Source organism: Triticum urartu, chromosome 3 (assembly GCF_003073215.2).
Source record: "Triticum urartu cultivar G1812 chromosome 3, Tu2.1, whole genome shotgun sequence".
In the NCBI taxonomy this organism is placed as follows: Eukaryota; Viridiplantae; Streptophyta; class Magnoliopsida; order Poales; family Poaceae; genus Triticum; species Triticum urartu.
In genome coordinates this window covers 240,202,789-240,214,004 of record NC_053024.1, presented here as the reverse complement: position 1 = coordinate 240,214,004, position 11,216 = coordinate 240,202,789, and the positions used below count along the sequence as shown (strand labels likewise).

The 11,216-nt window shown below is 45.6% G+C and overlaps 1 long non-coding RNA gene across 4 annotated transcripts; it reads left to right on the top strand.

Annotated features, from left to right (window-relative positions):
- The first annotated feature begins 669 nt into the window (after positions 1 to 669).
- LOC125548298 lies at positions 670 to 3,990 on the top strand. Of its 4 annotated transcripts, XR_007300978.1 has the most exons (8): positions 670 to 1,310; positions 1,670 to 1,759; positions 2,308 to 2,372; positions 2,962 to 3,070; positions 3,186 to 3,293; positions 3,395 to 3,512; positions 3,628 to 3,735; positions 3,837 to 3,990. It is a non-coding gene; the product is annotated as an uncharacterized LOC125548298 (long non-coding RNA). The 4 variants fall into 4 exon arrangements; XR_007300976.1 differs by having other exon boundaries at positions 3,400 to 3,512; positions 3,628 to 3,990; XR_007300975.1 differs by having other exon boundaries at positions 3,628 to 3,990.
- Positions 3,991 to 11,216: the final 7,226 nt, after the last annotated feature.

Sequence of the window (11,216 nt, the reverse complement as noted above, 5' to 3'; positions counted from 1 at the left end):
TTGTCTTTTTTCACGAGAGGTGGATCAAATATTTTGACACCAAACCATTTGGTCAATTGTGCATTAAATATGGCCTAGTATTTTAGAAAAATGATTTGGTACAATTTTGGAAAAAATATTTGTTAGGTTCTTCACAGAAAACCCTTTTTATGCATTCGGAAAATGAAAAATGAATTTTTTGTGCAAAGAAAATGAAACCCCCCAAATCAACATTGTTTGTCATCCCAAGATACACACATGTGCACTATATTGATTCATTTTAATAAATTATAAGGCTGTGTTTGATAGTAAAGTACTAAAAACCAAAGTATTAAAAACCATAGTATTCTTTAAAACCATGGTATTTGGAAAACCTGTAGCATTCTTTAAATACGTAGAAAATGCAGAGGTATCAAAGAGGGCCTAAGTGGTTAATATGTTGAATGTTTGCCTTGAATAAGAGGATAAAAACTATAAGAAAAAACAACATATTTTTTACATAGCCTTAATTCTGATTGGTGGAATCAGCTAAGGCATGGATCGATGATATGGCGTACATCCGTCCATCCACCCGTCCATCCAACCATCCCGAGCCAGCCACCCCACGACCCCAGACCAACCGTGACCTAACCTATCCATTCCTTTCCCACACCACGATCTCTCCTCTCCTCTCCTCCACATCCACCGCACCCACCCACCCATCCCCCGGCGCCGCCTACCTCCACTTCACCGGCGACCTCCGCCATCTGCCCCCGATCCTCTCCACCTCCCCTCACCTTCTATGCCACAGTGGGGCCCCTAGATCGAGTAGGCGGGCGCCGTCAGATCCGCCATGCCCACAGCTCTCTCGGCTCCACCCCAAACCCTACCCACAACCGCCGCCGTGCTCCATCACCAGCGACCTTGCCACCGCCCCTATCCCCTCGCCCTATCTCAATACCCGCGACGCCGAGCCGGACGAGAGGAGCCACCGCCCCGCAGCACGCTCGCACCAGTACGTACAGGCGGTGCCCCCGTCGGATCTGAACAAGAAAACCGAGTGGTTCATGTACCTGGCATTCCTAGATCCATCCGCCCCACCCTCTGCTCACCCTATCTCCCTCGGTGTTGGGGCATCTAGATAGCGCAGGTCAGGTGCTGGCGCTCCATGATCTCCATGCGATGCGCCGGTGAGGCGATGGTGATGCTCGTGGTGGACGCCTCCGCCGTCTTCCACCGACACACAGCCGCGCCCTCCGACGCCGCTCTTCCACGCGATGAGAGGCTTGGGTGCCGCTCGGCTGGGATAGAACCCCGCGCTTGACGATGCCATGGACATGGAGGTCTTCAAGGTACCCTCTTCCTCTCCTTCTCTGTCCCTCACCTCCAATACTTGCCACTGAGCTCGTGACAACGCCATGGCTCACTTGGGCCCTCTGATGCTTGCTCGCTACGGTCTCTCGATGAACACAGTTGCTTACTCATAAAATCCCTAATTCCTAGGGTTTACTCTTGCTGTTCTACATACAGTCATGTACCACTATCATACTCCAGGCTTGCTTAGAATTGTAATTCCACGCTTAGAAGCATGACACCATCGAGTCACAGGGACATCTCAACTTCTGAACGAAAAAAATATTATTGTTTGCTGCATTGCATATACCATTACAGTTCTTGATTGAGTTTTTGACTTGCGTAATTCCGTCATCAGGGGAAGCTGATACCCACACAGCCAGCTCGTGCTCATTGTGTTTGACTTCCAGCTCGTGCTCTACTGCGACGAGTACCGATGCCCACACAGGTATGACATGTGTGCCACCCATGACCTTGCACCGGTGGTATGTGCATGAGTGCGCGCGCTTGCTGCAATGTCGGGTGCGGTGGTGTGCTGCAACCTTGCGATGGGGGCGGCCAGGTGGTGTGTGGCTGTGTGTGTGGCGATATATGGAGCTCCGGAGATTCCTATTGGATTGCTGAGACTTGGTCTTGGTTCTGCCGTTGGCGTGTTGTCTTTGCTCTAATCTGGTTAAAACTGTGTGATTAGATTAGTAGCATCAAATCTTTATCTGGAAAAAGAATACTATCAAGTCCTTAGCTAGCTAGCTAACTAGTACAAGCTGCAACCCAATAGGAACAGTAGCTTTCATGCACACATCTAGCTAGCTAATTAGTAATTACACTACTAGTATTCAGAAACAACTTCACTTTGAAACTCTGAATCACTTCTCCCTGACAGACACTTCACCAAAATGTATCATGTTCCAAACTCTTATTTGTATCATTATTTGCCGAATGTTATTTTATTATTTTTGTTTAACTAATCTTGTCTGAATCATCCCTCTTCTGTAGGTCTTTATGATGCTTTGGAACTAAGGGACGGTGGATCTGACTACTTGGGAAAGGGTGTTTCCAAGGTTCCATTTGAGCGAATTTTATATTAGCGTGAATAACGAATTCCCGGGCTACAGTCTTCAGTAATTCTGTTACCTAGTTAGTGTTAGTGTAGTCTACCGTCGCTCACATCTTTTGGTCTAACATATCTGCAGTGTTACTTATGCATGATACCTTGCTGCTCTGTTGCCCTGACATTTCTGCATGGTTGTTTTGCACTACTGGCCTAATTAAACAAGATAAATATGTATTCTTCTTTGAGATAGAAATTCCATGCATGTTTATGAGGCACAAATTCTTTGAGATAACCATAACTATACTTCAAAAGTAAACATTATCAATTCAAATAACCAGCTTACTGATGTAGGAGTAGTAGAAACTCCATGGTTTCCTGATTGCTGAACATGGGAGATGTACCTTTTGCAATATTCATTTCTAAGATTAATTTGGTATCCCAGGTCCTGCAGCACTATCTTCTTTGTTCCTGACTATAGAAATGTCCATGTGTACTAGTAGCATCTAAACCATGCAAACTAAATCATTAGGCACACTGTACTGCATACACTAGTTAATGTTCTGTCTTTTTGAGAACATTTTGTATCTGTTGTCTAGTTCTATCCGATGATACTCGATTAGGGCCCCATGTGTTTGAACAACTAGTCAAGTAACATGGGTCCCCACTGGTGATACAGCGTCAAGTTTGGAAGCAGCTGGAGTGAATGTGAGAAAAGTTGAACAGCTTACACATTTTCCTCTGCTCTGCTTCAAGTCAGTTTGAATTTGAATGGTTCATCGTGTGTAGGTGTGATCTGAATTCTGAATGGGTCTTTTGGCAGGTACTGGCGGAGGCCGGGAGCGCCAAGGTGGTGGCATTCGATGAGATCGACCTTAGTGCTTGCTGCTAACATGTGGAGGAGAAAGCCACAGGAATCACCATCTCAACGGTCCGGCCTTAGTGCTTTCTGCTGACATTTTCCTGCTATTGTTATGCTAGACATTCTGCTGACATTCTGCTGACATTTCTGTTTTAATTTTTTTGTCATAGAATAGTTTTGTTTGGCACTTACTGTTCCCGGGATGTAACATGTGTTTGAACAACTAGTCAAGTAACATGGGTCCCCACTGGTGATACAGCGTCAAGTTTGGAAGCAGCTGGAGTGAATGTGAGAAAAGTTGAACAGCTTACACATTTTCCTCTGCTCTGCTTCAAGTCAGTTTGAATTTGAATGGTTCATCATGTGTAGGTGTGATCTGAATTCTGAATGGGTCTTTTGGCAGGTACTGGCGGAGGCCGGGAGCGCCAAGGTGGTGGCGTTCGACGAGATCGACCTTAGTGCTTGCTGCTAACATGTGGAGGAGAAAGCCACAGGAATCACCATCTCAACGGTCCGGCCTTAGTGCTTTCTGCTGACATTTTCCTGCTATTGTTCTGCTAGACATTCTGCTGACATTCTGCTGACATTTCTGTTTTAATTTTTTTGTCATAGAATAGTTTTGTTTGGCACTTACTGTTCCCGGGATGTAAAGATATGTATTGCTGGAATGAACGCTTGTAATATAATAACATTGCATGTTGCTTTGAAGATGTATCAGAACTGGGCTAGGCCCAAGATAGCTTGTGGTGTGATGAGTTGTAATGTCTATGGCATAGTAAATTTTTTTTGGATTTGATTAATTTTTTCGGAGCTGGGCTAGGCCCAAGTTATATTGGACAATTATTTTTGAAGGAAAAACATGAGAGGCCCAGCAAAGAAATGGCCCAGAAAAATATATGATCAAAAAGAAAATTTGTTGTTAAAGGGGCCACGCAAAGAAATCAATAAGGCTGAATTGTTGGGCCAGACCCACGTAGCTAATAAAAGCACAGGAAAAAAATACATTAAAAAGGCTGAATTGTTGGGCTAGGCCCATGTAGAAAATCGAATTGGGCCGGGCTGATTCTTGTGCCACATCAGATTGCCACGTCGGATGCCTACGTGGCCTAGGGAGGCTGCTAGTGACCAAAAAAAATAGTAGGCATATTTTGGTCGTAAACATCTACGACCTTATCACAGAGAAGGTCATTAATTTCAGTTTACGACCGCCAGCTTTTGAGCTTCTGTTTTTGGTCACAAAAAGGTCGCAAATGAAAAACAATGACCTTTGAGTGACCAATAGTCAAGGTCACAAGTAGACATATTTCTTGTAGTGAGTGTTTCAAAAAATTTACCTACGATCACGCAAGATCTATCTAGGAGATGCATATCAACGAGCGGGGAGAGTGTGTCCATGTACCCTCGTAGACCGAAAGCGGAAGTGTTTAGTAACGTGGTTGATGTAGTCGAACGTCTTCGTGATCCAACCAATCCAAGTGCCAAATGTATGGCACCACCGCGCTTAGCACACATTCAGCTTGATGACGTCCCTCGAACTCTTGATCTAGTTGAGGCCAAGGGAGAATTCCGTCAGCACGACGGCGTGGCGACGGTGATGATGAAGTTTACCGGCGTAGGGCTTCGCCTAAGCACAACAACGATATGACCGAGGTGTGTAACTGTGGAGGAGGGGACCGCACACGGCTAAGAGAAACTTTGGTGTGCCTTTGGGGTGACCCCCTTCCACGTATATAAAGGAGGGGGGAGGAGGAGGCCGGCCAAGGTGTGGCGCGCCAAGGGGGGAGTCCTACTTGGACTCTCGGTCCAAGTAGGATTCGCCCCCCTTTCCTATTCCAAGAACGAGAAGGGGGACAGAGAGGGAGGAGAAGAAGGAAAGCCCCCCCCCCCAACCCTAGTCCAATTCGGATTGGGCTTGGGGGCGCGTCTCCACCTAGCTGCGGCCTATCCTCTCTTCCACTAGGGCCCATGAAGGCCCATTAACCCCCCTGTACTCCGTAAAATGCCCCAACCTATCCAAAACCATTTGTGTCCAAACATAACCTTCCAATATATCAATCTTTATGTATCGACCATTCTAAGACTACTCATCATGTCTGTGATCTCATCCGGGACTCCGAACAAACTTCGGTACATCAAATCATATAACTCATAATACAAATCGTCATTGAACGTTAAGCGTGCGGACCCTACGGGTTTGAGAACTATGTAGACATGACCGAGACACATCTCCGGTCAATAACCAATAGCGGAACCTAGATACTCATATTGGCTCCTAGATATTCTATGAAGATCTTTATCGGTCAAACCGCACAACAACATACGTTGTTCGCTTTGTCATCGGTATGTTACTTGCCCGAGATTCGATCGTCGGTATCATCATACCTAGTTCAATCTCATCACCAGAAAGTCTCTTTACTCGTTCCGTAATGCATCATCCCGTGACTAACTCATTAGTCACAAGTCACAATGCTTGCAAGGCTCGAAGTGATGTGCATTACCGAGAGGGCCCAGAGATGCCTCTCTGATACATTGAGTGACAAATCCTAATCTGGATCTATGCCAACTCAACAAACACCATTGGAGACACCTGTAGAGCATCTTTATAATCACCCAGTTGCGTTGTGACATTTGATAGCACACAAGGTGTTCCTCTGGTACTCGGGAGTTGCATAATCTCATAGTATGAGGAACATGTATAAGTCATGAAGAAAGCAATAGCAGAAAAACTAAACGATCATTATGCTAAGCTAACAGATGGGTCTTGTCGATCACATCATTCTCCAATGATGTGATCCCGTTCATCAAATGACAACACATGTCTATGGCTAGGAAACTTAACCATCTTTGAATAACGAGCTAGTCATGTAGAGGCACACTAGGGACACTCTGTTTGCCTATGTATCCACACATGTACTAAGTTTTCGGTTAAATACAATTCTAGCATGAATAATAAACATTTATCATGATATAAGGAAATATAAATAACAACTTTATTATTGCCTCTAGGGCATATTTCCTTCAATTAGTCCACACATCGATCGCTATCCAGCATGCATATAGTGTATTAAGTTAACAAGAATGGAGTAACGCTTTAAGCAAGATGGCATGATGTAGCGGGATATATCCAACAAATATGGTAAAAATCACATCTTTTGTCCTTAATGGCAAAAATACAAATATGTGCCTCGCTACCCCTACTATAACTGGGTGAGGACACCACAAGATTGAACCCATCACAAAGCACCTCTCCCATTGCAATAAAAACCAATCTAGCTGGCCAAACCAAATCGATAGATCAGAGAGGAATACAAAGCTATCTTAATCATGCATAAAAGAGTTCAGAAAAGACCCAAAAAATGTTCATACACAATCTGATCATGAATCCACAATTCATCGGGTCTCAACAAATGCACCGTAAAAGAAGACTACATTGAATAGATCTCCAAGAACATCGAGGAGAACATTGTATTGAAGATCAAAGAGAGAGAAGAAGTCATATAGCTACTAGCTATGGACCTGTAGGTCTGTGGAAAACTACTCACACGTCATCGGAAGGGCAACAAGGTTGGTGCAGAGGCCCTCCATGATCGAATCCCCCTTTGGTGGAGACCCAAAAAAGGCCCCGAGATGGGATCTCACTAGAACAGAAGCTTGAGGCGAAGTATTTTTTGTGTGTCCTCTGGTATATGGGGAATATTTGGGTATTTAAGGACCCAGAGTTAGGGTTAGGAGAGCCACGGGGGGCCCACAAGCCTCATGGGCGCCCCCCAGGGCTTGTGGCCCCCTCGTGGGTCTTCTGGCCTCTTTCCCGAAGCTTCATGGGTGTATTGTTGTCCAAGAAAAATCATCGAAAAGTTTCGTTCCATTTGGTATTAATTTTCTATAGAAGTCAAAAACAAGGATAAAACAGCAAGTGGCACTGGGCACTGATACGTCTCCAAACTTTCTATAATTTTTGATTGTTCCATGCTATTATATTATCAATTTTGGATGTTTTATGTGCATTAATATGCAATATGTTTTATGTGCATTAATATGCTATTTTATATTATTTTTGGGACTAACCTATTAACCTAGAGCCTAGTGCCAGTTTCTGTTTTTTCCTTGTTTTAGAGTTTCGTGGAAAAGGAATACCAAACGGAGTCCAAACGGAATAAAACTTTCGCGATGATTTTTCTTGGACCAGAAGACACACCAGAGACTTGGAGATCAAGTCGGAGGAGCCACGAGGCGGCCACAAGGACGGAGGGCATGCCCCCACCCTTGTGGGCCCCTCGTGCATCTCCTGACCTAGTTTCTTCGCCTATATATTCCCATATATCCCCAAACCAACAGGGGGAGCCATGAAAACACTTTTCCACCGCTGCAATCTTCTGTACCCGTGAGATCCCATCTAGGGGCCTTTTTTGGCATCGTGTCAGAGGGGGATTCGATCACGGAGGGCTTCTACATCAACTCTATTGCCTTTCCGATGAAGCGTGAATAATTTACCACAGACCTACGGGCCCATAGCTAGTAGCTATATGGCTTCTTCTCTCTCTCTCTCTCTTTGATTCTCAATACCATGTTCTCCTTGATGTTCTTGGAGATCTATACGATGTAATACTTTTTTGCGGTGTGTTTGCCGAGATCCGTTGAATTGTGGATTTATGGTCAGCTTATCTTTGTGTATTATTTGAATCTCCTCTAAATTCTTTTATGCATGACTTGATATCTTTGTAATTCTCTTCGAACTATCGGTTTGGTTTGGCCAACTAGATTAGTTTTGCTTGCAATGGGAGAAGTGCTTAGCTTTGGGTTCAATCTTGTGGTGTCCTTTCCTAGTGACAGCAGGGGCAGTAAGGCACGTAATGTATTGTTGCCATCGAGGATAAAAAGATGGGGTTTTCATCATACTGTTTGAGTTAATTCCTCTACATCATGTCATCTTGCTTAATGTGTTACTCCGTTCTTTATGAACTTAATACTCTAGATGCATGCTGGATAGCGGTCGATGTGTGGAGTAATAGTAGTAGATGCAGAATTGTTTCGGTCTACTTGACACGAATGTGATGCCTATATTCCTAATCATTGCCTTAGATATCGTCATAACTTTGCGCTTTTATATCAATTGCTCGGCAGTAATTTGTTCACCCATCGTAATATTTTCTATCTTGAGAGAAGCCTCTAGTGAAACCTATGGCCCCCGGGTCTATTTTCCATCATATGAGTTTCTGATCTACAACTTTAGTTTCCAATCTACTCTTTTTGCAATCTTTTACTTTCCGATCTATAAACCAAAAATACCAAAAATATTTACTTTACCATTTATCTATCTCTATCAGATCTCACTTTTGCGAGTAATCGTGAAGGGATTGGCAACCCCTTATCGCGTTGGGTGCAAGTTGTTTGATTGTTTGTGCAGGTATTCGGTGACTTGAGCATTGTCTCCTACTAGATTGATACGTTGGTTCTCAAACTAAGGGAAATACTTACTCTACTTTGTTGCATCACCCTTTCCTTTTCAAGGGAAAAACCAATGCAAGCTCAAGAAGTAGCAGGCACTAGGTAAATAGGTTAGGAACAAAAAATGATATAAAATAGCATATAAATGCATGTAAAACATCCAAGATAGATAATATAATAGCCTGGAACAATCACAAGTTATAGATATGTTGGAGACGTATCAGCTCCCATAAGAGCGATTCTGGCACCTCAAAAGCACGTGAGCGCAATGGAAAATTTTGACGCAATAGAAACAAGTGTCGAAATATGAATAGTGGCAGCAACACCGAGTACCCAGCAGTCAACGCAGGGTTCAGTGGCCAACGGGGTGGACCTAAGAAGATCCCCTTTAAGGGGAACAAGGACGACCCAAGCGCGTTGGATAAGATATGCGACAGATCCTGCCGGATTCATGACACTTGTCGGTGTCAAAACCGGCGGATCTCGGGTAGGGGGTCCCGAACTGTGCGTCTAAGGCGGATGGTAACAGGAGGCAGGGGACACGATGTTGACCCAGGTTCGGGCCCTCTTGATGGAGGTAATACCCTACATCCTGCTTGATTGTTCTTGATGATATGAGTATTACAAGAGTTGATCTACCACGAGATCAGAGAGGCTAAACCCTAGAAGCTAGCCTATGGTATGATTGTATGTTGTCCTACGGACTAAACCCTTCGGTTTATATAGACACCGGAGGGGGCGACGGTTACACAAGGTCGGGTACAAGGGAGGAATATACATATCCGTATTGCCTAGCTTGCCTTCCACGCCAAGTAGAGTTCCCATCCGGACATGGGACGAAGTCTTCAATCTTGTATCTTCATAGTCCAACAGTCCGGCCAAAGGATATAGTCCGGCTGTCCGGAGACCCCCTAATCCAGGACACCCGCAGTAGCCCCTAAACTAGGCTTCAATGACGATGAGTCCGGCACGTAGTATTGTCTTCGGCATTGCAAGGCGGGTTCTTCTCCAAATCCTGAATATCTGCTAAGTAGTGTCCAGCTCCCATAAATGTTGGATTCCTTGGTTTCCGCGCCCAATAAGGGCCATCTTCCACGCGTCGAGCGAAGGCGAGGAGCCAGGGCATTTTTAAATTCGCCCCCTTAGCGAGGTAAATAAATTGTCTATTAAAGAGATTGGGATTCTTAGATCCAATCCACACCATCCTCCCACGGCGAGAATCCATCGGAGCGCGCTCAGAAAAAATCCATTCCATCATGGCCGACCACCGCAGCTCCACCTCCCACCCCCGTAGCCCTAAGCCCGATGATTGGGAGAGGTGTTCTGTCCCACACAGCCGATTAGTAGAGTTGCAGACCCGGGGATTTCTCCCTCCAGTGTATATGGTCCCCGTCCGAGCCTGGCTCGCCACCTATAATGGCGGGAAACAAGCGGAGAGGTTCCCCAGTCCCTCTAAGGGGGAGCGGGTATGCCTTGTCCCTTACTTACTAAGGGGACTTGGATTTCCAATTCATCCGTTCCTCCGCGGGCTCCTGGAGTTTTACGGCCTCCAAATGCATAATTTCACCCCTGCTTCCATATTACACATCGCCGGTTATGTTGCCCTTTGTGAGCTGTTTCTGGGCTGCCAGGCTCATTTCAAGCTGTGGAAAAGGTTATTTTGCCTTGTGCCCCACACATAGAAGGGGTCACTTTATCAGGTGGGCGGAGCCGAAATATGGGACATCACCGAGACCGGATACCTGTCCGGTACTCCGAAGAAGACGTCCGAAGACTAGCCTTCGGAGTGGTTTTATATGGAGGACGTCCCCTTCCAGACCCTGTTCGGCGGGGCCTTCCTGAGTTCAACAATGCTCCTCTGAAGAAACGCTGAAGCTGGCGCCCACGGAGCCCCCATGAGGAAGACAACGGAGAAGTCCTTTACCTGATGAACCGGATTAAAGTGCTCGCTCAATCAGGATTGACAATAATCGAGGTTATGTCAATATGCATAATGCGGGGAGTGCAACCACTTCAATATCGAGGGCACCACCTGTGGTGTTTTAACGGGGAAGATGATGCCACCCGTTGCGGGCGTAAGGGACCGGACTCCGCTGCTGCTTTAGAAAAAATTCTGTCCGGGTTATTCAAGGGAGAAGAGGAGGAGTTCATCTGTATCAAGTGACGGGATGAAGTCTCCATGTACAACCCTCCAAGCTGGGTAAGCTGTCACTCTTCACTCCCGACCTTCCCGCATTTTTCATCGTAAATACTCACCTTGCCGTTTCATGGCAGGAACTGCGAAAAGCTGTAAGGCAGGTCAACAGCCCACCTCCACAACCGTAGGACCCTGACCGGGCCCTCGATCCCGGACTTGAAGAGGATCCGGACATATTTGTGGAGCTGATAGACAGGCAATTCTATCAATTGAGCTGCGATGACGCCATGGTGGCCATAACGGCTGACTATCCCGGACTACTCCCTGCGTCGCATGTAAGAAAAACCAAGATACCGACTCCAAAAATAGGATTCCCTTTTATGCACTTCACCTATCGTACACATATGGTG